General features: G+C 49.2%; 1 protein-coding gene and 1 pseudogene across 4 annotated transcripts in view; one reads left to right on the top strand and one right to left on the bottom strand.

The window, feature by feature from the left end:
* CHST11 (carbohydrate sulfotransferase 11) overlaps positions 1-26,192 on the top strand; it is a 286,336-nt gene that overhangs the window by 106,232 nt on the left and 153,912 nt on the right. The window contains exon 2 of one of the 3 annotated variants that reach the window (XM_079937163.1): positions 591-703. The exons of the other annotated variants lie outside the window; for them this stretch is intronic. The gene's annotated coding sequence lies outside the window, so the exon portion shown is untranslated. The remainder of the gene's footprint in view (positions 1-590; positions 704-26,192) is intronic. 3 annotated transcript variants of the gene reach the window in all.
* On the bottom strand, positions 2,630-4,693 carry LOC307194225 (prostacyclin synthase-like; annotated as a pseudogene). The gene is made up of 2 exons: positions 4,501-4,693; positions 2,630-4,240 (listed from the first exon to the last, which is right to left on the bottom strand). The product of its transcript is annotated as a prostacyclin synthase-like (transcript).

The following is a 26,192-nucleotide window of genomic DNA, read 5'->3' as shown; positions in this document are numbered from 1 at the left end:
TTCACTAATGATCTGTACGTTAGCAACTTTGAACAGAGCTAAGATGGGGTGAGAGTGGCTAATGGCTGGTTACCTAGTTGCTTCCTGGGACTTCGAATGTCATCTTGACGTTTTACGAACGTGACTCTTTGTTGCTGTGGGGACCTCCCCTAGAAATACAGTGACAGCCGCAAACTGTCATGCTTTGTTATTACTATGTGTTTGTATTCACTTAAGCATGAAGGCAATATTAGTTCCATTTTACAGAAACTACATCTCAGAGAGGTTAAGTAACAGCCAGGATCACACAGCAAGTAAAAGCAGAACTGGGATTCAATCCCAGGCAGTGTGGTTTTATAGTTTGTGCTCTTAACCAGTATTCTATACTGCCTTTCTACTTATAAAAGGTGAAACCCACCCTAGGGGATCTTAAAAAGCTAATGACCTACTTTCAAAGGCAGTGCTGCTGCTTTATGTATATAGCTACATTTATTAAGTACTTAATAAAGTAAGTACTTAAAACTGTGCTAGGCACTCTTTTAAGTGTTCTTATAATAGCTCATTAATACCCACAACAGTCCTGAGAAGTATTACTATTATTCCCATTTTAGAGATGAGAAAATTGAGGCAGGTGGAGATTCAGTAACCAGTCCAAGGTCATAGAGCCAGGATGTGACAGAGCCCGAATTGGAACCCAGTAGTCTTGATTCCATATTCTACACACGTAAGTAAAACTACTAGTTTATAAAACAAAATAAGGCAAACTTCTTGACTTGGTGATTGTGGGGGAAGAAATTCTAGGGATAGAGAGGGACAGAAAACCCTCCGGGAGTTGCCATATTAGTTACTACAACTCAGTCTATGAGACCCCTCATTTTTCAGAATGTTTTATATTCTGAATGAAAAAAAGAAAAAAGCACATGACAAATACAACCTGTCAAATTTACTTCAAGGAACAATCATTAGGATTTGTGGGCAGTTTACTTAAAAACCAGTCTCCCTTATGTTCTCAATATTCTGTCATGAGCAGTTGCTTTTAAAATTTAGAGAAGAACTCAGAGGATGTCTGATTCCATTTTGTAATCTTCCTAACTTGTTGCCTCGTAGCTGAGCACGTCGTAGGCACTTGGGAGCACAGTGCGCATGCTGGATTGATTGAAAATTGAAGTCTTATGTGTGGGATTAGAAGATAATGAAGTGGAGAGATTCCAGGCTAGGTATTTAGGGACCACATTTTTGGGGTGCCTCCAGGGTACCCAGGCTATACCTTATCCATCTGTTCTCCCACTCGTGGATAATTGGGGGATAAATTACAGCATTGTCGGTGATGATGGTGCAGGTAGTATTGGGGTGATGTGGTCCTGGGAGCCCCCAACACCTGGCTTTCCCTCTTGAAGGCCGACACTCCATGTAACCATGTTGATCCTGCTTCATAATCTTAGTTTACAGTTGGCAGAAGAGGACAAGATTGCGAAAGAAACCCTTTGCAGTCAGCGCGCTTGGCCATCCGAGCAGCTCCGCTCCACATTCTGCCAAATTGCTATATTCAGAAACGGTTAGCGGTTTTGACATATCTGATAACCTACAAAACCGACACGTCCTGGGTTTGATCTTCCCATCTGTGTCAGAGGAGCATGAAATGAGCATGCGAGCCAGGCTGTGATACAGCCCATTGGGGAGGATCTAAATTAAATCGGTGGCTCCCCTGCCGTCCCCCAACTCGACGGCTTTCCAGTCCCGTGTGCCCCCCACCACACCCCTTCCTCCCAAAGGGTTAAGTTACACAAGAGCCCAGGTGCCTGTTTCTCTCCTTCTCACCCTATTTGTTCCTCTCCCTATCACTGTCTTCCTTGTTGATCTTATTGTCTAGGAGAAAGTTGACTCATTTGTAACATTTACCAGCCTCCCTCTCCCACTAGTAGGTGTGTGAGCAGCTGGGGGCTTTACCATCTGTGATCCTCCACACTTCCAGCAAATTCTCTTTCTACCTTTGTGGCGCTGTGCAACCAACCCAAGCCCCGCGCCTTCTCTGTGTCCCATCTACCCCCTCTCTCACACCAGAAATCAAGCTGGAGGGTGATGGGCGTGGGGTGACCTCAAAAAAACCCCCACTCATTTCCTTCCTTCTAGAAAAATGTGCAGGCATTTAGTGTTAGGGATAGAGAAGTGAGTACACAGGGTTCCTGCCCTCAAGGAGCTCATGCTTTGGGGAGGAAAGGCAACAATATGGGTGTTCCTAATTGCTGCAGTTATCGAGCGCTCAGGATGTACGAGGCACCATGCTTTACCCAGATGATCTCATCTGATCCTCACAACAACCTTGTGAGCTTAGGAAGCCTTCTCATTTTATTTTATTTCTATTTTTTGGCTTTAGGTAATTTAATAAAAATTTGGGGACAGAATTTCTTTCAACAGATGCACTGCTAGGCCCCAAATGGCCTTTTTATGGCCAGCATCTGCTTTGACTGGTTAGGGTCTCGACCACACCACTGTCAGGGCCTTCCTTGGACGGCAGCCAGTGGGGCTGGGGGCAGAGCAGTGGGGTCTCCTAGTTTTGCCCCGTCTGCCCTAGCTTTAGTGGATATCATAAAGGTGAGAGGAGCTGGGAGCGGAAAGAGCCTCATTTTGGAACTTAACCTTTGCAGCAGATAATCCGCAGAGCTTTTGGTGTCTTTTCTTCGCTCCCCTTCTTTCCCCTCCACCAGACACAGCCTTCTAGGAAAAACAGTAGGGAAGGGATAATGCTTGGCACCGTTGGGTGTTCAAAGCTCTGTACCCAGGCCGAACGCAGGCACAGAACGTTGGGCCACTAGGGGCAGGCTGGGTGCGTGGAGTCCCATCTGCCCCCGAGCCCAAGGCTGGATGCGGTAACGGACAGGCACGTCACGTTCCGGCTGCATCAGCCCGAGGCCGTACCTGCCGAGGTCAGGCTCGGGCATCTCCACGTCCGGGCTGATCAGCTCCAGGTCAAAGCGCTGCTAGCACGAATTGTTTGGTGCTGCTGACGGCGTAACCCCTCCCCAGGCGCTGGTTGTGCCCCGCTCCCCAGGGCATGCTGTCATTCTTCAGTCGCTTCCCATCCTTGTAAAAGTCTTTCTTCTCTGATCCATCAGGGTTCAGGAATCGGTTGTATTTAAATACCTCTGGGTCTGTGTAGTTCTCCGGGTCCTTCTGGGGACTCAGGAAGGGGAAGAGGAGGAGGCAGTCGCCACATCACAGGGTGAATTCCCGCCCATCTGCCACGGGCAAGGTCAGGTCCGCCACGACCTCGCGGGTGATGAAGGGTGCAGCAGTGAGCCTGAGGCCCTCAGCACGCTGTCCAGCACAGGCACGCTGTCCGAAACCTTCCGTGGGAGGGTGGTCATCTGCGAAATGGGCTGCTCTACTCGCAAGAGAATAGGCTCCAGCTCTCCACGGACAGCAGCCAGGGCCTCGGGATTCTTGAGGAAGAGCAGGGGCCAGAGGCAGCGGGACCCATGCTCCCCTGCGTGGCCCAGAGCTGCAGTGCCGGAGCCCGCGCCTGCATCTGCTCCGACACGCCCGCCGCCTCCAGGTGCAGCAGGTAACTCTCCAGCCATTTGCTCCGGTGGGCCCGAGTGGCCGGCCTGGCTGGGGACGGCAGCTTCCACAGGCGGCCTTTGACCCTGCACACCTGCTCCCTATCCCCCAGTGACAGGGAGCCACGTGCCAGTTTGGGGAGCAGCAGGTCGAGCTGGCGGAAGGCGTGGAAGCCGTCGGCTGAGTGGATGCCGTCCTGGGCCTGGCTCTCCCGGGTGTGGGGCGCTGCCTCGACACCGTGCAGAGTCAGGTAGCGGCTCCGAGCGGGCAGCTGTAGGAGAATTCGAGGAGTCCCGTCGCATGCCAGCCACTGCCTGCTTCCCTGGTGTCACCCAGCGGGGCAGTGTGGAGGTTGGCATACACGGCTTCCGTGCGCGCCTGGAGTTCTTTGTGGAGGAGAGTCGGTTTCATCTTGGACTTTTCATCGCTGGGGCTGTAATGCGGAAGCTGCGCGTCAAAAATCCTCTCCATGAGGAAGACGGCGTAGGCGTGGAAGTCCAGCCTGGTGCGAGGCTCCCACACCACCATGTCATAGGAGTGTGGGTCCAGGAGGACGGTGGCATACCTGCCCCCCACCAGCACAGTAAAGATATCACCGTGCTTCTCCTTCATCCTAGTGAGGAAGCTGGCAGCATCTTTTCCAAACTCCAAAGCATAGCCCAACCAGGGGATACTGCCCTCCGGCGGAGGCTCTCCAGGTCGCCTCTCTGTGAGCCGGCTTCTCCCAAAGGCTCCGTTTAAGGGCTGGCACAGCACAGGGCTGGAGGAGACCAGTGTGCACCAGCCCTCTCCCACTCCAGGTCTGAGCCCACAGACAGGACACAGGAGCGGCGACGTTTGCACAAGAGGCAGGAGGGCAGGATGGTTATGAGCCTGACTTCAGCACCACACTTCCTGGCTTCAAATCCCAGCCATGCTTCTCGCTGGCCGCGTGACTTTGCTTCCCTACGCCTGCTTCCTCACCGCGTGCGCCGGCGGGTCAGCAGCAGCACAGCCAGAAGCCCAAAGACCATGGCCCAGGACATGGCAGGGCCGGCGACCAGGCTGCGGCCGCGGAGCGCTGTCTTCTCACTTCAGAGATGAGAAATGGCAGGGGTAGTAGGTAAATTGGCCAAGGTCACATGACTGGTAGGTGGTGGACTCGGCCCTCTGTCTTCAGAGGAGAAAAAATGCTATTATTATTATTTATAATAACATTTATTGACTATCTACCACGTGCCATGTATCAGGTGCCTACATGCGTGCTATCTTTCAGTCTCTCTGAAATACTCCGAGGATGGTTTTATTAGACAGTCATGACTTGCTGAGGACAACATGGTAGGAAGTGGCAGCTTGGGGCTGATACCAAAGTTGGTCTGATTCTAGAACTTCCAGGCTCCTAACCCCTGGGCTGTATCACCTCTCATTAGAGCAGTGCAAGGTTCACCATCAAACCAGCCACTTGTTAGAATGAAAGGAAGAGCTTTTAAACTTGGCTCCAGGCCCACAGGCATGGATGGGACCATCTCAGGGTACCTGGGTTCCATGTTTGCCCTGGCTGAGATGTACGATTCAGGCGTCAAGTATTTTGCAGTGTGCCAGGCACTGTTGTTGCCGTGAGCCGGGCAGGGGGTGTCTTAGAGCTTGACGTTCAGGAGGGAGGGAACTGTGATGAGGTCCCTTCAGGTCGGGGGATCAGTGCTCTAAGGAAGACACACAGGATAATGGGATGAAGGGGATGCTGGAGAAGGCCTCCCTCAGGCGGGGCAACTGAGCTGCAGCCCGAGTGACAATCTGGGTGAAGAGGGTCTTGGCTGAAGCATAGAAAGTTCTGGAAGCAGGAACAGCTTGACCGTAGGAAGGAACAGAAATTCCTGGGTGTCTTCTGAGATCTCTGAGTGGTTCTGTGTGGCTGGAAGGTGACATCAGTGGGTGAGGTGGAATGCAGTCTGCAGACCGTCCTGCCTGAGTCACGGAGTCCCCAAGTGGCTCCCTTCTGAGGGAGGCCGTTCCGGGAGCAGCAGGGTTGGAGGCCTTTCCGATAGAGAGTGGAGAAACTCACTTTTGAAATAAAAGCGTTGGCTTCTCAAAGTCATGCTTGTCACCTCTAAGCCAAAGGGCCGTGATTTGTAATCACAGGGTGGGTGGCACGCACAAGTTCTGGTCTTTTCTTAAATAATAAAAGTGTGAAAACGGTCATCTCTTAGATTTGTTCCCTACCAAGCGCCCCCAAGTGCAGCGTATTAATAAATACAATAATAGTTAATATTTCTTAAGTGCTCCTTGTCTGTGTTCCAGTGGGTTGAGAGTTTTTCTTGCATTAGTCTCTTTAGTCCCTATGAGAGCTCTGTGAGCTTAGTACTCTTTTTTTTTTGTCCTGGTACACATTCCTCTCACTGCTGTGGCCTCTTCCGTTGCGGAGCGCAGTCTCCGGACGCGCAGGCCCAGCGGCCATGGCTCATGGGCCCAGCCGCTCCGCGGCATGTGGGATCTTCCCGGACCGGGGCACGAACCCGTGTCCCCTGCATCAGCAGGCGGACTCTCAACCACTGTGCCACCAGGGAAGCCCGCTTAGTACTCTTTTTATTCCCCTTTGAATGATATGGAAGCTGAGGTCTAGAGAGGTGAAATGTAAAGAGCCCAAGGCCACACAGTTGGGAGAACAGGGCCTGGAACCCCTCATGCAACAGCCTGAGGTGTCAGCCAGGGCAGGTACTATCAGGCCCATTTTACAGAGGGAGAAGACTGAGGCATGGTCATGAAAAGGGTGTGGAAGAGAGTCGGGCCTGGAATCTGGGTGTTCTGGTTCTGGCGGAAGGTCCACTAGCCGTGGGGAAGGTGGTGGAACCGCACTCTCTCCTTTGCCCAGACTTATTCAAGGATTCAAAGCCAAGGGCCTCCTTGAAGTTGGGAAAGAGCCCCTAGCAGCCTTCACTGGGGAGCAGGGGCTGGCGGCAGTCCCCGTGGCCACACCCCTTTGGCTGATTCTAAAGCCCATGTAAGGGCTGCATCCGGTCCACCTAACCCCCTGCTCAACCCTTTAATACACCCCAAGTTCCTCCAAATCACCTGGGACATTTTTAAAAGGGCACATTCCTGGGCTTTGAGAGAGGCCTGTTGAATCAGGATCTTGGTCATGGGACCCTGGAATCTGCATTGACCTCCCCCCAGGCAGTCCTGAGGGGCGTTCAGGTTGGAGAACCACTAGTCTAGGTCTCAGTACTGAGCCCTTTGGGAAGGGTGGAAATGGCTCTGGATTTCCTCTAAGGCTCTAGGCATGATGCTTAAACAAATTTCGTGGTTACTTTGGCCAGGGGAGAGGCTATTATCATCGGCCCCAGACATTTTGGGGACAGGCTGGAAATAGCTCGCTGGCTGAGTGTTTCTATTTTGTATCAGTATGATTAGGTGTGTCTGGGGGCTGCAGTCTAAGTCTTTTTTTTTTTTTGGTATCTTTAAAAAAATTGTGGTAAAGTATACATATCGTAAAAGTGACCATTTTAACCATCCTTAGGCGCACAGTTCGGCGGCATGAAGTACGTTCACGGTGCTGGGCATGCAGCCCAGTCCAGAGGGCTCCTTTTGGAACAGTCTAGGAGGGAAGGGCTGTGTACACATTAGGTGCTTAATCATTTCTTTCAGATGCCAGTGGAGCAGCGGGGGTTATTGGGGTGATGGGGTAAATTCTTAAGCATTAAGTAAGCATCCCCGCTTCAGACTTTCTTGTGAGCCACTTAACCTCAGTCTGAGATGCTGGTGGAGGAGATGCTGGTGAGCTATGTTTAACGTTCAATTTCTATTTCTGGGCCAGGCAGGACGATGAGTTCATTGTCTGGTCAATGCCAAGGGCTGGTCGATGCCAAAGGCAACTTCCCCTGCCTCCCCCAGTTCCCCAGCAGAATAGAGGCTATCTCTGTAAAGAATCCAAGTTTCCCTCCTATGTGTGTGTCGCTAAGAGGCAACCCATGGTCACAACTGGGACTAGGGTTTCAGATGCTGCCGACTCAAGACTGATTGAGTTGAGAACAAATGGGCCTTTTTATATTTAAGAGGAGATTTTTTTTTTTTTTTTTTTTTTTTTACCGTGTGTCAACGAAAGATCTGTAGACCATCTTGTTATAAATTTCACACTGCTGACTTCATACGTATGAGAGCGCTCACGACCCATTTACATTTTTTGGTGCCTTTGGGTTCATTTCTGTGGTTACCACTCTGAGGAGGCCTACAAAAGCTGGCTTGTTCAGTGGTGGAGCACGTTGCCAATGGAATTTGGTGAGCCTCACAGCAGTGGAGGGGAGGGCGTTGGATCAGCACGTGCACTGAGTTACAGAAGGATTGAATTTTGCAGCTGGAAGGGAACTTCTATAGAGTAACCCCCCTTATTTTTTTTTTTTTTTTTGCTGTACACGGGCCTCTCACTGTTGTGGCCTCTCCCATTGCGGAGCACAGGCTCCGGACGCGCAGGCTCAGCGGCCATGGCTCACGGGCCCAGCTGCTCCGCGGCACGTGGGATCTTCTCGGACCGGGGCACGAACCCGTGTCCCTTGCATCGACAGGCGGACTGTCAACCACTGCGCCACCAGGGAAGCCCACCCCCCTTATTTAAAGATGAGGAAATTGAGACCCAGAAAAGGGGGTGGGTGCTTACCCAAGGTCACCCTGCTAGTTAGGAACCCAGCCCAACACGGGCCTCCTGGTCCCCAGCCCACTGACTTTCCGCTGCATCAGACCTTTCTAGTCCTTGAGCTCTGGCTTCCATTGACTGGTTGGCTTTGCAATATTAAAAAAAAAACCCTGAAGATAAGTTTTCCTGGAACGAGAAGTCTTTCCAAAATCATTTATAGATTATGTGCCTTCTCCAATTGCCTTTTCCTGTACTCGGGTAGAATCAGTCTTTGCTCCTGGGCAGACGTTTCAGTTTCTTTCCTAAGATCTTGATCTTCCTGGTTACGTTTTGGAACCCCCTGCCTCTGCTCTGATGAGAGCCCTGGGCACCGAGGCTCTCTTTCCAGGATGGCGGCACAGCTGGTTTGAAAAGTGGAATATTGAGTCATCAGCTTTCTGGCGTGGCTTATCCTTTCCCAGAATTCTGAAGTCCCATCTGATGTTATTTAGTCACTGTCCTTTCAGTCTGGGAAATGATTCAGATATAAGCTACACAAAGAACTCAACAGAGCCCTCTGTGATAGGGGTGCTTGAGGAGACATGGAAAGCTGGCTCTATTGTTTGGACACCAACCATCGCTCGAGAGCCAGACCCCTCACATTCCTGAGTAAAAACTTCTAGGAAGGTTCTGGGCTCTTGTGATGTACAATCGTCTCAGCTGCAAAATCAGATTAATTGATTGACTAAATATTGTGTTTATGGAGGACTTATTTTGTACTGACCCCACTCAAAGTAGGAGGTACAAAAAGGAATTTAACATGGTCTCTGACATAAGGAAGAAGCCATATGAGTTGGTGCCTAGGTATCTATTAAGGAGCTTTATTACATGCTTCTGTTTTCTTGTTACCCTTAAAGAATCAGAGAAGGTTGCTAGAAGAACAACAAAGGGCACTATTGAGCCTTGAAGCTCAGTGAGGGCTGATCTGTTCTCTTTCACCTCTGTGGTCCCAGGACAGTGTGGATGCTCAAAGAATATTTCTTTCCATGCACAACCCCTCCCCCGCCTTTTTTTTTGTGTGTGTGGTACGCGGGCCTCTCACTGTTGTGGCCTCTTCCGTTGCGGAGCACAGGCTCCGGACGCGCAGGCTCAGCGGCCATGGCTCACGGGCCCAGCCGCTCGGCGGCATGTGGGATCTTCCCGGACCTGGGCACGAACCCATGTCCCCTGCATCGGCAGGCGGACTCTCAACCACTGCGCCACCAGGGAAGCCCTCTCCCCTGCCTTTTTAAAACAAACTTCCATAAAGGAGGCACCTTTTGTGCAGAGGGATAAGACTGAACCTGGGCCTGTATTACCTGGGTTTGAGTCTCTGTTCCACCACTGAGCTCTGTGCCCCTGAGCAAGTCACTTATGTCCCTAAGCCTCCATTTCCTCATTGATAGAATGGAGGCATCATGATTCATCTTGGGACCGTGGGTACATCACTGAACCTCTCTGATCGGGGATTTCTCCTTTTTAAAACAAGAGGCAGTGAGGATGCGTGTGGAAGGCCCACTGGAATAGGCATACAGCTAAACAAGTATTCATTGTTATTCATTCCGTGTCAGGAATGGGCTGTTTTACTCTTTCACCTCCAATGGAGTTTCAGGAGAATACGTCCATTCCAACACAGGTAACTTCCAATTGCCAGTGTGTTGGTGAATCCCCTGGGCTGCATCCCTGCCCTCCCAACCCCGATTCTGCTGCTGTGCTCACAAAACACAAGGTCGTTGGAGAAACTTTTGAGGCCAAATGTAACTGGAGATAAAAGCTAAATGTTCAAGGAGCCCGCTTAGCAGCCCCAGCTGACCAGAAGCGACGTTTTGGATCACCTACTGCTTCTGAATGGCTTGGGTCACCACACCCTCAATTATCACCGGCAGTGATCATTGAGAGGCACATGGAATGGTTATTTACAAATGGTTATTTGTAATTGAAGACCACAGATAATGGTCACATAAGGTCAACCCTAGGTAATCAGTCCCTTTTATTTCTTCTTTTTTAAAAATTTCATTTATTTATTTATTTTTGGCTGCATTGGGTCTTAGTTGCTGTGCGTGGGCTTTCTCTAGTTGCATCGAGCAGGGGCTACTCTTCGTTGCGGTGCACAGGCTTCTCATTGCGGTGGCTTCTCTTGTTGCGGAGCATAGGCTCTAGGGTGCGTGGGCTTCAGTAGTTGTGGCTTGCGGGCTCTAGAGTGCAGGCTCACTAGTTGTGGCGCACGGGCTTAGCTGTTCCGCGGCGTGTGGGATCTTCCCGGACCATGGCTTGAACCCGTGTCCCCTGCATTGGCAGGCGGATTCTTAACCGCTGCGCCACCAGGGAAGCCCAGTCCCTTTTATTTCCGATAGACATTTGAAGAAAAGGCTTGAATTTTGAATAAAACCATTTGCTTTTTGCTGTCACGGCCCTTCAGTTATTTCATTAAGGGATTGAAGTCAGAAATCATTTATGACTTTTCCCCCATACGTTATAGATTTGGGGGATAAACTGTCTTTGGGGATTTCTGTTAACAAGAAGGAAGAGTCTAGGCTTAAGCAAGAGTATAAGAGAAAATTGAAACTAAAAATTGGTTTCTCGATTTGACTAAAGTAAAGCCAAAAGCTTTGACTACATGCATGGGCCAGCATAGTGAAGGTCAGGATGTTAAAACAAAAATGTTTAATTACAAAGAAGTTTAATTACTTAAGTTTAAGTTCGACATTGGGCTGCCTGTTTCCAAATACCCCGAAGCTCAATTATGCTCATCGTGAAAAGCGTGTGTTGCTGTTTATTGAGATCAGAAGGAAATGAAAGGCCAAAGTGCTTTCCCTCTGTTTCTGTGGCCCTCCCACTTCGGTCCTGATTTCCCTCTCCGTGAAGTCACTCGCCTTTGACCTTGGACATCCAGGAGCTTACTTCTCCCATCAGAACCTCTTAGAAGCAGATGCTTCCTGCATCCTCGCTCTTATGGACTTGGGTCCTGCTCCCAGGATGCTGACCTCCTTGACCTTCTGCTGGAGGAATAACCTCAGACTTGGTCAGATGGAGGATCACCGGGAAATCACCATGATCTATTAATATTTTTGAGTATTAGTATTATATATCAGTGTATGTATATATCTATTCACATATATGTCAAGCATGACTGTGTCAACGGTTTAACAAAGTTTATGGGAGAAAAGCTTGATAATCGAGAAAACTCTACCCCTGTTTGTTGCTTTTGATGTTGTGGTTTTTCAAACGTTTCGAAAGCTGGTTGTTATTTGATTTAGTGGCTTAACATTGGAGACACTGTCTGGGATTTATGGCCTCAAAAATTCTATCACCCTGGGCTTCCCTGGTGGCACAGTAGTTAGGAATCCACCTGCCAGTGCAGGAGACACGGGTTTGTGCCCCGGTCCGGGAAGATCCCACATGCCGCGGAGCGGCTAGGCCCGTGAGCCACAACTACTGAGCCTGCGTGTCTGGAGCCTGTGCTCTGCAACGGGAGAGGCCGCGACAGTGAGAGGCCCGCGCACCGCGATGAGGAGTGGCCCCCGCTCGCCGCAACTGGAGAAAGCCCTCGCACAGAAACGAAGACCCAACACAGCCAAAAATAAATATAAAATAAATAAATTAATTAAAAAAAATTCTATCACCCTTAGGGCTAACATCTTTAGCCACTTTGCTCTACCCTCTGACAGTGAAGTCCAGGCAGTTATTTGGAGGAGGGTTGGGTCTTATAATAAGGGGGTCTTTCTTGGTTCTGCTAAAGACCGCTACTCCACTCTGCCCTGACACTCACAGGGTGTGGTGGCTTCCAGTGTTACTCAGGCCACTGGTTCAGGGACCTCGGCGTTGTGATGAATGGCTTGGGTACCGGGCTGTCTCAGGGGGCTGCTTATCCTGGAGCCTCCTGCCTGCACCCGAGCGAGCCTTCTCTTTGGGGTCACCCTCAGAGGGTACAGGGCATTTTGATGCTGCGGCACTGTGTTATTTGGACTTGAGGATATTTATCTTGGCTTGGAAAAGAAAGCATTAAATTTGCGGTCAGGGGAGACTGAGAAGGAGAGAGGGAGGGAGAAAGGCAGGGGGGACACATTCCTTCCAGGGGTTTGGACTTTAAGATGAGGCATGGGGATGGGGATGAAGGAAGGCCCACAGGTCTGTGGAGAGCGTCAGGGATTGTCCCCACCATCGTCATCATCCTATCCGATCGAAAAAGGCTATGACTGTAAGATGCCCCTCGGTTTCAGAGAAGTTAAAAAACATGAAAATGACATGAATCATGGTTGGCAACGTTGGTGCTTTCATCTCACGTAATCCTCTTAATCTTAAAAGGCAAGTTCTCTCGTTCCCATCTTATCGGTGAGAAAACTGGGACCCAGAACTTGCAGAAGATCACTCATCTGGCTCTAGTGTAGGAGCCGAGATTGAAGCAGGTATTCTACCACCCTTAGGGCTGACATCTTTAGCCACTTTGTTCTACCCCCTGTCAATGAAGTCCGTGGTGTTTGAACACTTTGATGTCAACATTTTGACCCAGCTGTGTCAGACAGATACGTTAACTGCGTTCCATTACTTTTAGTAAGTAACTTAAAACCTCATTGACATGTTTTCACATTATTATTCTTTTTTTTTTTTTTTTTTTGCGGTACGCGGGCCTCTCACTGTTGTGGCCTCTCCCGTTGCGGAGCACAGGCTCCGGACGTGCGGGCTCAGCGGCCATGGCTCACGGGCCCAGCCGCTCCGCGGCATGTGGGATCTTCCCGGACCGGGGCACGAACCCGTGTCCCCTGCATCGGCAGGCGGACTCTCAACCACTGCGCCACCAGGGAAACCCACATTATTATTCTTAATAAGGGCTGGACCCAGGGTTGTGAAATGCTGCTTTCGGTGTGTTTCATGTCTGCTCTGCTCCTCCCCCTCTCCTACATCAGGTAGATCTCTGTTGATAACATTCAGATAATAAACGTTACCTGCTATATTAGTTTAGAGAGTCTGTGAGTTACTGGCTGTGTGACTCTTTGCAGATACCTCTCTGCACTTGCTTCCTCGTCTGTAAAACGGGAATGATAACACTTACGTTTCAGGATGGGAGTGAGGAAGGGAAGGTTAAATAACGTTTACTAAAGTCCCTGGCGTTCGGCATGGTGTATAATAGGAACTCAAAATATGTTCAGCTTGTTCCTGTCCCCCTTCTCCCTGGGTCACCGGATAGTAGTTGGTCACAAGCCCTGAACCAGAACCCTTTCTGACACACCTGGCCATGTCTCATATATATAGACAAGCAAGTGGCTCTCACATCCCCTTGTAGCTGGAATCATTTGCAAACACCTCATTATTGTTTTACAGCTTTTTAATTTGCCCGCGCAAATAGAGCCTGCCTGGCTGACTTTGAAGGAATTTTCATATCTAAACGCAGCCTGCATGTGTGTGCTGCACCCCAAGGAGGCAGGCCTTCCTGCTTATCATGCCAGCGAGGATCTTGTGCATGACTTCCTTACTTTTCGGAGAAAAGATGGGACTCAGTCTCTCCATATTGCCAGAAAGCTTTTTTTGTTGTTTGAAAAAAAAAAAGTCTCAAAATGGGAAATATTTTCCTGGGGAAAATCGCTACGGTAACTCAGGTCCTTTCTTGCCCCTCCTTGGGTTCATTCCCATCCCATTGCATGTCTTCGGAGGGACTGTGGAGTGAGGTTCAGCCTTACATCTTGGATTCCCTAAGAAGGAGGGAGGGAGGGAAATGGGAAGTGTGGGCGTGTGTAATAGGATACAGCTGCAGTGGTCTTTTCTCTCTGACCATATTTCAAGAAGGATAATATTTGAAGCACAGCTTAGCTTCCCCCAAAGGCCACATGTGCCTTTTCTGCCCCCATCCTGAGCTCCCCTGCACTCTCCTGCACCTGCCTCATCCCTCCACTGCTTGGTGGTGGCAACATAAATTACACTTCAGCAACTTGTGGCCCTGAGACATGCAAAACTTAAGTGCTCTCAGTTTTCAAAGACCTATTGGGGAAGACTGTCCACATCAGTGGCTGCAGATAATTTTGGTGTCGTCTTTGGGAAAATTCCAGCTTTTTGTTTAGAATGTCTCTGGCTTTCCAGTAGCACCTTTAACACTGAGAGCTGATCTGGATCTAGTATTATATTGAAGCCATCATTTTTAAGTGTGATAAATGGTATACAACATGGAAGAAAGGCACGAGGCACCCTGACGATTGTTTTCATTTTTATATGTGTGCATTCACCTAGCCAAGATCCTTATCCTCATAATATTATGAATTCTGCTGCTTTCATTTCAACCTCTTTTCCATATCTTCACATTATCACTTTTAATAACAGTATCATTTTTTGAGTAGTGAATATACTGTGATTTGTTAATGATGTACCTACGTGGACCATGATTTATGAAATGATTCCTCTGATCTTGGACATCTTAAGAGTGTTTACAGGTTTTTCCCATCAGAAGGGAAATACTGTGGTAAACATCTTTGTGCATAAACCTGTTAGCTTCTGTTGAATTGTTCCCTTGGTGTAATTTCCCAAGAGGGAAATTGCTGGAGTTGAAGGCGGTAAACATCTTCGCAGTTCCAGTGATGCAGCGCCTATGGGGGTGTTTTTAAAATCAGTGTTCTCTCTGCTGGCGTCTTGTGCCAGAAACATATCAGAAGAAAATAATACAAGTGAACAATTAAAAAGATAATTTCCATCTTTAACTCATCTAGACATATGGAAATGAAAATGTGGGTTTGCGTAGATGGGTGGCTGGCTGCCTTGGAAGGCTCCAGCTCTTTATTACTGTGACTGTGTCTTTCATTGTGGGAGATGATCTCTAGCTGTCTTGTGCTTCTGGAGAAAAGGTATGCACGCTCTCTGTTCACCACCCCCGCTTCAGCATCCTGAACCTGCCTTACGCTCATTGGGAGCAGAATGGCTAGACCTCCATCGTATGTCGCCAGCTGTGACGAGAGTTCCTCTCCCATCCATGAAATAACCTAGTGTCCACAGATCAATATGTGTATATCGTGTGTGCAACAGTTAGATTTTGGGTTGGAATAGAAGAGGATTTTGAGGTGTTCTTTTGGGAGATAGAAAAAGAAGGTACTGGACGTCAGGGATGGTTAGCTAATTGTAGCTTATTGAGGACTTATCTCAGACCAGGTGCTGTTCCAAACACTTGACATGGAAGAATTTATTTAGTGCTCAAAACATCCCTACTAAGTAGGCATATCATTATCCCCATTTCACAGATGGAGTAACTGAGGCCAAGAGATTATCTTGTCAGGGTCACACAGGACATGAACCCACGTGTATTCGTTTCCTAGAGCTGCCATAACAAAAGTACCGCTGTGTGCGTCTGTCTGTGTCCTCCCTTCTTATAAGGACCAGTCATTGGATTTAGGACCCAGTCTAATCCAGGACAACCTCTCTTAATTTAATAACATCTGCAAAGACCCTATTTCTAAATAAGATTCCATTCTGAGGTTCTGAGGGGACATGAATTGAGGGGGACAGTATTCAATCTACGACACTATGGACAGGGTGGAGAAAAGGGAGAGAAAGCAGGAGCCCAGGCAGGAGCAAGTTTTGACCAGATGGCCCTGAGAGAGACACAGGATGGGCGACAGTCCCCTTGGGCCTTTGAAGAGGCTGTGAGCCGGGAGCGAGTGGAGGAACCCTGTGCAAGAGATGGGGGTGCCCGGCACAGCCTGGCTGCATCAGCGTGAAATGATCCTGCCCGGAGCCAGCTAGCTTTGTGGGAATCTCTTTAAGGAGTAGGTTTGGGGTTAATGCCCTGCCATGCTTCAGTAGCTTAAGGAAAGGTTACCTAGAATATTTACCTTCTCAAGCAGTCGAGTGATTCATTACACCGTGTCTCTGAACCTGTGGGGGAAGCCCAGAGGCAGACATAAGTGTCTCCAGTCGTAAAGTCAGACTTGGAGCACCAGCCCCAGGGAAGAAAGTATTTTGGCATATCATCTGCATCACTGCAAAATAAATTTATAAGCGTTCCAAGAAAACTGCAGGGGAGAGTGTAGAAATTCTCCAGCAAGCAAGGAAAGGTAAATGAAAATTAACTGTACCATGCCCATTAATTATTCCTTCCAGGTGTGTAGAACGTAATTAATACGACGTGGACTGCCGTGCTGTCTCTCTTGTTTTATTTAGGTGACCGTAAGAGGTAATTTATAAGGGCTTTCCTAGGTTAACTGCCAATTTAATTCCTTGGACTGTGTTTTTCCACAGGCTCTTAGGTTTCTCAACAGTAAAATTCATCCACCGCTGTAGGGGTTTTCAGGAATTTGTGATGAGGTTTGGGTTGGGGGCTGCTTCTCCTTTACCTGAGATGCTCAGTGTCTCCACCCTGAGACCAGCCCGAAGGTGCCAATGCCTGTTAATCCTCTGTTAATGTGAGCGTTTTCGTGTCACTGAGTGTGGCGGTTGTGTACAGAAGAAGCTTTTAAAGAACTTTAAGTTATAAATCTAGCAAGCTAGGCTTTAAGTTAAGAATCTTACTCTGCGACTCATAAATCTAGTAAATTTTTTTTTTTTTTTTTTGCGGTACGCGGGCCTCTCACTGTTGTGGCCTCTCCCGTTGCAGAGCACAGGCTCCAGACGCACAGGCTCAGCGGCCATGGCTCACAGGCCTAGCCGCTCTGCGGCATGTGGGCTCTTCCCAGACCGGGGCACGAACCCGTGTCCCCTGCATCGGCAGGCGGACTCTCTACCACTGCGCCACCAGGGAAGCCCATCTAGTAAATTTTAAGTTACATTTAGGGTAGCCTTTGATTAATCATTGACCCTTGAACAAACTTCACCTTCTTTTAACGTTTTAGATTGCACTTAAAATCTCATATACTTAATGTCCTTTTTGAGTACTTCAGACGTTCTGATTAACAAACAAATACTTAAATAATATAAATCTAATGCCTCAATGACATTGTTTCTTAAATGCTCCAATATTATATGTAAACGTAGAAGATTTCAACTTAAAATCTCAAGTCAAATAAATTGTTCAATTAAATCCTTCTTATTGGTAAGGCAGGGTAACTCCTCCTACTTGAGTAGGTCAAAATCTTAAAAATATTAATCTTATGGGTTTTCTTCTTAAACATTTCTGTACTTATTTAAAATAATAGCCATATTGAGATATAATTTACATATAAACTTCACTTACTCTAAGTGTAGAAGTCACTGAATTTTAGTATGTTTGCAGAGTTCTACAACCATCACCACAATCTAATTTTAGAACGTTTCCATCACCCTAAAAAGAACTTTCGCATCTATTTACTGTTCCTTGCCTCCCTACCCCCAGCCTTAGACAACCACTAGCCTACTTTCTGTGTCTTTATATTTGCCTGTTTTGGACTTTTTTGGTACTTAATTTGAAATCATGCTGGGTTTTTAAGGAAGCAGTTTTGATGTCTCAAACAATTTTGGGGCCACCTCCTGCAATTGTTGGGGTTACTGCCTCCGTGGCTGGAAGCGTCTTTGTGAGCCGACCCCTGGCTGGGGAGCTGAGCTCTGCCTCTGAGTGGGGGGCTCTTGTAACCCATGACCCAGACTCAAGTCACTTACCGCCTAATTCAAATGTCTCCCCACGGAAGACCAGACCCCATCTGGTGGCTTCATTCCATTCTGATTCCCTGCCCACCCACTGGACTCACTGCTGTAAGACCCAGTGAAAGTGACAGCTGACTGCAGACCGTGGTGTCTCGCTCCAAGGCCACAGTTCTGAGGTCACGCCCAGCGAGCCACGCTCCTATGACCACCTAGCATCCTCACAGCGCCCACTCATAGGCCACCAGTCAAGGCACTCACCCAGCAGCCTCTTGGCCCATCACAGGTTCGCGCTCCATGTCCTGGTGAGACAGCTTAGAGAGCAAAACCCCAGCAGGGACTCAACCAGATATTTGTACCTCCACGTTCATAGCGGCATTATTCACAGCAGCCAAAAGGTAGAGGCAACCCAGGTGTTCATCAGTGGATGAATAGATAAACAGAAATGTGGATATACATACAGTGGAATTTCATTCAGCCTTAGAGGGAGATTCTGACATGCTACACCGTGGATGAACCTTGAAGACATTATGCTAAGTGACATAAGCCAGACACATAAAGGACAAATACTGTTTGATTCCACTTACATGAAGTCCCTAGAGGAGTCAAACTCATAAAGACAGAAGGTACACTAGAATGGTGGTTGCTAGAGGAGAGGTGATAAGCGGGCAGGTGGGTCACGTGGGCCTCCTGGGCCATAGAAAGGACTCTGGATTTTGTTCTAAGATGGTGGGGAGACTCGGAGCAGAGAGGATGTTGTGAACGGGTTTATATTTTGAGAAGATCATTCTGGCCACTGATAGGGTATAGGGTAGGGAGGCCAAGACGGCAGCAGGGAGACCAGTTAAGAGGACTTCGTCCTAGCCCCAGGGGCGGTGATGATGGCTCGGACCAGGTGTTTGGGACCAAGAGGAGCTGATGGGGGGAGTGGGTGATGGCAGGTAAGGCACAGGAGTTAAGAATGACTCCTGGCTATTGAGTCTGCCCAGCTGGGTGCATAGTGGTGGTGTTTACCGCAGTGGGGAACATCGGGGAGGGGGACGTTTTAGGGGTGGAAGTCATGAGTTCTCCTTATCAGTGTTTATTGTGTTCAACAACCCCAAGCTGAACCTAAACGAGCACTCTTATCCCTGACCTGATTCTTTCAAGATGTCTGAGTTGGGGAGTTTTAAACCAGGTCTCACGACCCATTGGTATGTTGTAAAATCACTTTAATGAGGGCTTCCCTGGTGGTGTAGTGGTTGAGAGTCCGCCTGCCGATGCAGGGGACACGGGTTCGTGCCCCGGTCCGGGAAGATGCCACATGCCGTGGAGCGTCTGGGCCCGTGAGCCACGGCCGCTGAGCCTGCGCGTCTGGAGCCTGTGCTCCGCAGCGGGAGAGGCCACAGCAGTGAGAGGCCTGCGTACTGAAAGAAAAAAAAAATCACTTTAATGAGTTGTACTAATATTAAAGAAAAGTAGAAGAGAATAGAAAATATCAGAGCATCTCATGTAAACTGGGTTCAAAAGGAGAAAGGGACGAGAAACAGGAGTCCCGAGACCCTTGTTCTAGCCATACCTCTGCCTCTAATGAGCCATGGGGCCTGGAATGAGTCCCTTATGCCCCTGTGTCCATTGCCTCACCTGTGAAATGGGGCTGGGGTGAGGAGGGCTCTGCTGGATTCACCCCATCCTCCCCCCTTTTCTCTCCTTCAACTCTTGCATGCTCTCTCAGTAGGCGGACCACAAACCGTACTGGCCAGAAAGGCCATCACTGAGCTTTGCTTCCTGCCATGTCTGTTGTTCAGTCAGAACCAATTCCGAGGGTGCTTCTCCCCAGCTGTACATACCCAGGCCCTTCACTGGTGTGGGAGTTATTGGACCAGCCGGTCTCTAAAGACCCTGCTTGTCCTAGATGTGCCTCTGTCTGCACTAACCTGTCTGGTCGGCAGCTGGGCAGGGACCTTGTGCTTTTTGGAAGTCGGCACAACCCTCTGCTCTGGGCACGTTTTCACAGAAGGGCCAGGATCATCTAAAAGAGGGCGTGGTTTGATTGCCATGGATTTTGGTGAGTGTATGTGATAGCCGAGTTCTTCTCCCGGCAGGTAAGTGTTGCAATGTATACAGTATATTCTTCAAAGCCGAGTGTCAGAGTCCCTTAGTGGAGGGTTTCTATGTAGCCAATCTCCTGGCTTTTAGATGCAGCTGTGCTCTTTCTCTTCTTGTGTTATTACCAAGCGCGTTCACCTAATTCTTAGATTTTACCCTTGACCTTCATCTCTGCAAAGTTTAATTCATTTTAGTTCTACAGCCACAGGTTAGACATCAGGAGCTTTGAGGAGCTTACAGTAAGTAGGAGGGGAGATTGACATGGGAATTAGGTATAGTAAGGGTTCAGATTAGTCCCAAGTCAAAACCCCAGATCCCTCATTATTCTAGCTGCTTGTAGGGTCTCAGGAGAAGCAGATCTGGAGATGTTTTTGAATGGCTCTGGGATGTCCCTGTTGGAGGGACTGTGAGAAGGAAGGGATAGGAAGTTGGAAAATTGCAGTTTATTAATCAGGTATTAATGGCAACTTAGGCTGAACCCGGCTCCCACCTCAGTGTTTGGGGCTCCTGAAAAGTCACCTGTGAACACAAGTGTGCTGAGTGTCTATAAAACACCTGAAGGTCCTGGTTAGCTGGAGAACACCGGATCAATATTCAGGACTGCCTTTTTTTTTTTTTTTTTTTCGGTACGCGGGCCTCTCACTGCTGTGGCCTCTCCCATTGCGGAGCACAGGCTCCAGACGCACAGGCCCAGCGGCCATGACTCACGGACCCAGCCGCTCCACGGCATGTGGCATCTTCCCGGACCGGGGCACGAACCCGCGTCCCCTGCATCGGCAGGGGGACTCTCAACCACTGCGCCACCAGGGAAGCCCATTTATTTATTTATTTTTGGGGGCTGTGTTGGGTCTTCATTTCTGTGCGAGGGCTTTCTCTAGCTGCAGCGAGCGGGGGCCACTCTTCATCGCAGTGCACGGGCCTCTCACTGTCGCGGCCTCTCCCATTGCAGAGCACAGGCTCCGGACGTGCAGGTTCAGCGGCCATGGCTCACGGGCCCAGTTGCTCCGCGGCATGTGGGATCCTCCCGGACTGGGGCTCGAACCCGTGTCCCCTGCATTGGCAGGCAGATTCTCAGCCACTGCACCACCAGGGAAGCTAGGGCTTTTTTAACCTGTGGTTCTCCAGGGAGACCTCCTGCTGTCCTGTGCTTAGAAATTAGGAACTTTGAGTCAGAAGGGACTCAGACATCTTCTGGTTTGACCTCGTCACCTGACCAAGGAGAAATCTGAGGCCCAGGGAGACCGCGTTCAAAGGGGGGAGACGCTTCGTGTGGTGGCAGAGCTGGGGGATCAGGCCTCTGACTTTTCCCGTGGATGGTTCTGGGTGCCAGGTCCCAGGTAATTTTACATTTTCATTTAATTCCCACAACCACCCTAAGATTTAGGTATGATTGCTGCATTTTAACCTTGAGTTTCAGAGATGAGGACATGAAGCCGGTGTCCCAAGACTCACCTAGAACTTGAATCTGGTTCTGGTGGACTCCACCTATCGAACCTTCTCATTCCACAGGGTGCTGCTGGGTGACCATCTCATCCCCGTGCGCCTTCAGCACAGTGACGTCTGAAGCGGATGGGGGAGAGCTGTGATGTAGGGCCTTTCAGGGCGAGCTGTGGGTCCCACCGCTGAAAGCGGCATGGCCCGTCCTGTCGGAAGTGGCTCCCTCTCAGGGAGTCGGGTATCGCTTGCCCTTCTCCTGATTTGATGAGATTGACTCAGACTCTGCCGCATTCCAACGTCCTTTTGACAGACGGGCTGGACCGTACTAGACCAGGGCACCAGCACGAATTGGTGCATTGGGAGAAAACACCTCTGTAATTGCATCACTGCTGTGCGCTCAGAGCGTGCGGTGACAGAGGAAGCATGCCCAGGCTGTTAGCAAATGAGGGGATTTGAAAAGTGTCCGGAGTCTGCTGAGTGTTAGGGCTGTTTGGCCAGCGGGAGGAGTGCAGACCTATCTGGACTTGGGTGATTCAGTACAGAAGTCCCTCACCTGGAATGTTGAGGGAAGTGAGAGCATTGATTTTTGTGGTGGGAGCTCTAAGTGTAAGTGCATCTTTGCCTGCCTTTAGCGATAGCATGATAAGGTGATGAAGACCTCCGGTTCCAGAAACACCCTGGGTTTGAATTTGCTACCTGCTCTGCCATTTGCTGGCTGTGTGACCTCGGGCAAGTTACTTAATGTCTCTGAGCCTCTGTTTCCTCAACAGTCAAATGGGAATAAATGCTATTATTCAGTTATTTCTAACTAACAGGGTTTTGATGAGAATTAAATGAAGCAACGTAAAGAAAAGGCTTAGCCTCAAGTCAGGCATCAGGTACTTGGTAAATTCTCGATAAATGCTAGTTCTCATGATTATTATTATTAACTATTGCTGTATTTTATAAGACCTGAGTTCCAGCCCAGGTTCTGCCGCCGGCTGCTTTGGGGACCTTGGCAAGTGTTTCAGCTCTCTGAGTTTCTTCTGTGAATTGAAGGACTGTAATCCAGCTGAGAGTTCCAATGCATCAAAAGCAAGTTTCCACCCCGGATCCCACAGCATTTTAGTTTTATGTCTTTAGACCCGAATTAACTGCACAGGCAGGGTCACAGGGAACCACTCAGGGAATGAGACGGGCTTCCCTCCTTTGTCACTCGGTAACCTTCTATCACCTGTTCTCAGCTGACTGAGAGTGGAGCGTCCACTTAAGAACATTCTCTTCGTCATAGCATGAAGCGGCAAACTTGGGTGGCTTGCTTTTAATTTTAGCTTCATTCACGTATGTTGGAAAAGTGACGGGTCCTGACGTACAATGATTTGACCTACGATTTTTTAACTTTACGATGGTGTGAAATCGATACATATTCAGTGGAAACTGTACTTTGAATTTTGATCTTTTCCCCAGGTTAGGATATGTGATCTGATCCTCTCTGGTGATACTGGGGAGCTGCGGGGACCCACAGATCCTGGTGAGCACGCGATCACCAGGATAAACAACCGATACGCTCATAGCCATTCTGCACCCAGACAGCCGCTCCGTTTTTCACTTTCAGTACCGTATTCAATAAATTACATGAGATATTCAACACTTGATTATAAAATAGGCTTTGTGGGGCTTGCCTGGTGGCACGGTGGTTGAGAGTTCGCCTGCCGATGCAGGGGACACGGGTTCGTGCCCTGGTCCGGGAAGATCCCACATGCGGCGGAGCGGCTGGGCCCGTGAGCCATGGCCGCTGAGCCCGCACGTCCGGAGCCTGTGCTCCACAACAGTGAGAGGCCCGCGTATCGGAAAAAAAAAATAATAGGCTTTGTGTTAGATGATTTTGCCCAGCTGTAGGCTAATGTAAGTGTTCTGAGCATGTTTTAAGTACGCTAGGCTAAGCCATGCTGTTTGGTAGGTTAGGTGTGTTAAATGCATTTTCAGCTTAACGATATTTTCAACTTACGCTGGGTTTATGGAGACATAATCCCATCCTAAGTCGAGGAAGATCTGCATACCCCACTGTTTCTGGGTCCAAGAAATCATACTGTGAATTGAACCAATTAGAGTCTTATAAAATGGGCTCGCATTTCATTGATTTGAGTTTAGAAAGGAGAAAGCAAGTGCTGTAGCTAACTAAAACGTGTGGCGGCAGGTGGGCAGCGGAAGGCCACCGTTCAGTGTCCTCAGGAACTCTCCTTTCTTGGGGCTTTTGATCATCAGACCTTTCATTTTCAAAGGAAAAAAATAACAGCAGCCTGTTGATACTGGCAGTTTCCTTTTTCCACAGCAGGAAACAATCTGGTGAGTGTAAAGGAAGCCTTAAATCCTAGATCATTCGTGAACCTCTTTGAGTACCTACTGTGTGCCAAGCATCAGGGAAACAACACAGATGAGATGGAGACGGTTTACTTACTTAATGTCTGGCATATCCTAGGTGCTTAATAAAAATTTCAGTAAGGAAATGAATACGGGCATTAACTGTCAGTAGTTTGGCTGTCCCATCACATCATTTTGATGACTCATGTAACACTGGGTTACATTTTAAATCACCTGTCCTAGAAGCAGTCCGCCAACCAGGTCTGGGGCCAGGAGGAAACTGTTGAGATGGTGGACTGGACGCTGCCGTTGGTCCAGCGTAGCAGCCGAGAGCATGGGCTGCCTATGTCAGAATCCTGTCTTCACCTCTTCCTAGTCACGAGACCTGGGCGAGTTCCCTAACCTTACTGTGCCGCAGTGTTCCCATCTGTAAAGTGGGGACAGTAGTGGGCCCACCCCATAGGGTTGTTATGTGGATTAAACGTGTGCTCTGCTTGGTGCACTGTGGGTGCCCTCCAGATGTTAGCTGCCACCCTCTGCGTGTGGTGGTCCCTCGACCTCCTCTGATGCCTTAGGCACACGGGATAAATAAACCCATGTGCGTAATTGCTGGCCCTTCCTTTGCCTCCCAGGCCTTAGCAAGTAGGTCCTCATTGCTATCATTTGGGTATGAAAGAGCTCAGTCATCAGGTTGGAGTCTCAGCTTGGCAACTTTCTCCCTGCATGGCCTTGACCTTGGTCAAGTTCCTGAGGTTAAGGGAGGCTCAGAGAGGTTATCTGGAAAATACAGGTACTTCCTTTACTGTGTGAAGGATTATGCTGAGCGAAGTGCCCGGCACACGAGGCGTACTCCGGAAATGGTGGGATTGTTATCATCCCCATAAAAAGCACCTAAGGACCTGGCTTTTGTGGCCTGGGGTGCCAGAGCTGGTTGGTGGGGCCCCCACTGAAGTTACAGGCTAGGCCCGCAGGAGGCCCCGAGGCCGGCCGGCCTTGGGAAAGGGCCCACACGGTCAAACCATTTTAAACGCCTTGTAGTAGAAAAAGAAACCAATTAACTAATACTGCCCCCCATAAAAGCTGAGTTTTCATGGGTTCTGTGGTGGGGTTTTCTCCGTGGCGGTCTCCTAGCCATAGGTCTTGGGGAGACGGTCTGCCTCTCTGGGGACAGTTTAATCTTGCACTGCGTGGGCATCATTTTACAAGTTGTACGGCTGTTTTGTCTCCCCTGAAGTGTTGCTGTGTCCTTGTGCGCTGAGGGCAACCTGCGTGCAATTAACAGTTTACCTCCTTTTGGGTGGAAATGAAAAGTGAAGTAATAAGTTAAAGAAAAACACAAGGTGGATTTTTCCCCTCTTGTGGAGACACCCGTGGAAGAACAAAGAACCAGTGTCTTCCTGGACCGCTTACTCAGATTCTAATGGCTTTTATGTGTAGACATTTGCCCACAGGATGCCCTCCTCCCCAGAGAGGGCTACAGGGCACGTTGGGTGTGTTTGGGGCTTGCACTGCTTGCCCCAGGGCAGGGGTCAGCAAACGACTGCCCAGGGGCCACATCCAACCCACCGCCTCTTTTTGTGAAATGATTGGGAAAAGAAAAAAATCCAAAGAAGATCTCCTGACACATAAGAATTACATAGACTTCAGGTTTCAGGGCCAGAAATGGAGCTCTATCGGCACCTCATTCCGCCCATTCGTTTGTGCGTCGTCTGGAGCTGCTTCTGCCCTGCCCCAGCTGAGTTGAGAAGTTTCCATATACTGTGTGGTGCAAAGCCAAATACTCTCTTGCCCTTTATGGAAAAGGTTGGCTGACCCTGCTCTAGGAGGTAAAGGAAGTGAGAGAAAACAGCTTCAAGTTTCTTGGAATTGATGATTTATTCTCAGGGTTTCCATGGGGCTCAAAGTGACAAGTCAAGGGGGAATTGCATGAGAAGGAGTCAGTTCTCCTGGAGACCTTCCAGAGGAATCGGCTGCTTGTGGAGATGGCTCTCCTCGCTATTCTGACCTCAGGTTGGCTTCTGAGCAGAGGGGCCTGAGTTATCCCCCTCCGGCCAGCCCTCCCCGTCTGCCTGGCTTTCCTGTAAGACTCCCGAAGCCTGGCTTGAGGTCTGGTAACTTCTCATCAGCTCCCTCGATGGTTCGAGAATAAAGAAGTTTCCACCTTCCCTCCCAGGAGGCAAGCGCTTTTTGTCATAAATTCTGTGCAGACCTAGTTGATGATCTCCAATAGCTTCAGAAATTTGTAACAGACACTTTTTGGCCAGCCCCTGGCTTAAGCATTCTGCATATAGTAGTAACTCATTTAATCCTCACAACCAACGCAGGGAGTGAGGTCCTCTTCTCACCCCCATTTTACAGAGGAAGAAACAGGCACAGAAAGGTTAGGTATCTTGCTTAAGGTCACACAGCAGGGGTGAGGTAGAGCCAGGATCCAAACCCAGGCTGTCTGCTCAGGAGTGTCCTGCCTACTGCCACTACACTGGGGGAATTCTTTAGGCCTGTGAAAAGATCTGCTTTCCTTGTTTCCCCCCCCCCCCACCCCTACAATGTCATTCCACAGGAAAACGGCCTCCTGTATGAGAAGGAAGCACTCGTTCCTTCGTTAATTCATCCCTCCCCCCACCTTCTCCCTCCCTCCCTC

The sequence above is a fragment of the Stenella coeruleoalba genome (genome assembly GCF_951394435.1).
Source record: "Stenella coeruleoalba genome assembly, chromosome: 11".
NCBI lineage: Eukaryota > Metazoa > Chordata > Mammalia > Artiodactyla > Delphinidae > Stenella > Stenella coeruleoalba.
Note: the sequence above shows the minus strand (reverse complement) of the source record. Positions and strands in the feature narration are given on the sequence as shown.